The sequence below is a fragment of the Myodes glareolus genome, chromosome X (assembly GCF_982192425.1).
Source record: "Myodes glareolus chromosome X, mMyoGla1.1, whole genome shotgun sequence".
NCBI lineage: Eukaryota > Metazoa > Chordata > Mammalia > Rodentia > Cricetidae > Myodes > Myodes glareolus.
Genome location: NC_142053.1, coordinates 24,773,061 through 24,775,392, shown reverse-complemented (window position 1 = coordinate 24,775,392; position 2,332 = coordinate 24,773,061). Strand labels below are relative to the sequence as shown.

The window sequence follows — 2,332 nt, the reverse complement described above, 5'->3', positions numbered from 1 at the left end:
AAGGCCCTAGATACCCTGGTAACAGGACCTCAGGGACGCACACGTCACAATGCTTCTTTGCTGGCGTCCTCAGTAGGCGCCCTCAAGGCCTTACCCAATGGGTGTCGCCCTTTAGGCACGTCACACCAGCAGAGCCGCAGACATCACCCAATAGAAGTTTCCACAATAAATGTGGCTCCAACAGAAGTAGCTCTAGCAGATGCCACTTCAACAGTTGCCGGTTTCTAAAATCATTGCCAAGAAAGATGTCGCCTCAACAGACACCGCCCAACAGACAACCCCTCCATGGACTGTCCCAATAGACATTGTACCAGCCGATGTCGCTCCAGCGGATGTAGTCCCATTCGATGTCGCATTAATAGACGTCATCCTTAGGTGGGGGCGAAGACCTAGTTGCCTCTCTAGGAGCGCATGCGCATTACCGAAGCCTAGCAGCTTGAATGATTTGAGTCCGGAAAGCATCCTGAAAGGCCCTTAAAGAGTACCACAGGTGGGGTTCCACAGCTCTCTGAAAAGAATGTCCCTTACCAAATGAACCAAAGCTATTATTTCTACTCAACAAGCATCCATATTCGTGAACAATTGGGCAATTTTAATTAGGGTCATTTTCCTGTCTTCCCCTGTCTACCCCCTTTATAATCACTGTGATTTTCCTTTGCCCCTAGGTATGTGAACTCCAGTCGATTTGGGACACAGGTTTTGTTGAAACGGACATTTCAGGCTAAGAGATATCTGAGACAATTTATTGAACTGTTCTAGATGCCAGCCAAGGTGAGAGAATCAATTGTACAAATTCACAAACTTAGCAGCAGCTCTTCAACCAGGTCCTCTACCCGTCACTTCGAGAGAAGTGAATCTCACTCAGATTCTGACAGCTCTTACTCAGGGAATGAGTGTCACCCTGTAGGCTGCAGGAACCCCCGCCCACAAGGGTCGGGGTGGTCGTAGGGGCCCACATGGATCGGGGTCGAGGCAGGGCACAACAAGGAAAGAGGCAGACCTAGCTCCAACCAAACGCTGCCACAAGAAGATGGCTGCACTGGAGTGTGAAGATCCAGGGCTGAGCTTAAGAAGGAAAAGAAGGCAGCCTATTTCCAGCATGGGTACCCACGCCGCCTGCGCCTTGAACCTTTGGTGCTGCAAATAAGTAACCTGGAAAGTGGTGGAGATCCAGGTTGTGGGCACCTCTACTGACATCACAAAGCACTATCTACGGCTGACCTGTGCCCCAGACCCACCAATTGTGAGACCTGTGGCTGTTTTGAAGAAGTCTCTGTGCATGGTCAAGTCTTACTGGAAGGAGAAGCAAGACTATGCCTTTGCCTGTGAGCAGATGAAGTCTATTTGGCAGGACCTGACGGTGCAAGGCATCCCCCCACACACACCCCCGAGTTCACTGTGGAGGTGTTTGAGACACTTGCCCACATTGCCTTGGAGAAGGGTGACCATGAAGAACTCAACCAGTGCCAGTCGCAACTCAAGTCGCTGTATGCGAAAAACTTGGCAGGCAATGTGGGTGAATTTATGGCATACCGAATCCCCTACTATATCTTCACCAAGAACTCTGGGAACATCACTACGGAGCTGGCATACCTCACAAAGGAGCAGAAAGTTGACCCCTGTGTATCCCACGTATTGACACTGAGGGCAGCCTGGGACCCAGGCATCTACCACCACTTCTTCTGTCTCTATTGCCATGCACCTTGCATGTCTTGCTACCTTGAGGACAAGTTTGCAGACCGGGAGCACAAGTCTGCCATCAAGGCCATGATCAGAACCTTCTGCCCTACTCTGCCCATCTCCTACCTGCAGGCCGAGCTGGCCTTCGAGGGCAAGGCCCCCTGCCAGGCCTCCCTAGAGCCCTTGGGCCTGGCCTACACGGGCCCAGACAACTCCAGCGTGGACTGTTGCCTCAGCCTGGTGCATCTGCCAGCCTTCTGAGCACCCATCGAGAACGGGCAGGGTTAGGGCTGTGGCCCAGCTCCGCCTTTGTGGATTTTGTTTTTGAGCCATGGTCATGAGCTGTAATTTAATTTGTGGAAAATGGGCTCCGGGACGACTCAGCATCCCTACCCCCGTTTCCCACCGAGAATCTGTACGGAGATTTTTCTGTTTTTATTTTTTGTCTCAGAGGGGATAATTGGGAGTATAGTGGAGGAGGGCAAGGTGGGAACTCCAGGTTCTGTGTCCACCTCTTACCTCCACTAATGCTGTCTCTGTGTTTTCTCTCTCTTCTGAGCTAGTACTTCAATACCTGACCCTGCCGTGCTGGCCCATCTCATGTTGGGGGGTCAGCAGAAAGAAGACAGGCCATCCAGCCCTCACCCACCGG

At 51.8% G+C, this 2,332-nt stretch overlaps 1 pseudogene; it reads left to right on the top strand.

Moving 5' to 3' along the window:
* The first annotated feature begins 759 nt into the window (after positions 1–759).
* LOC125410735 (leukocyte receptor cluster member 8 pseudogene) lies at positions 760–1,941 on the top strand (annotated as a pseudogene).
* The last annotated feature ends 391 nt before the right edge of the window (positions 1,942–2,332 follow it).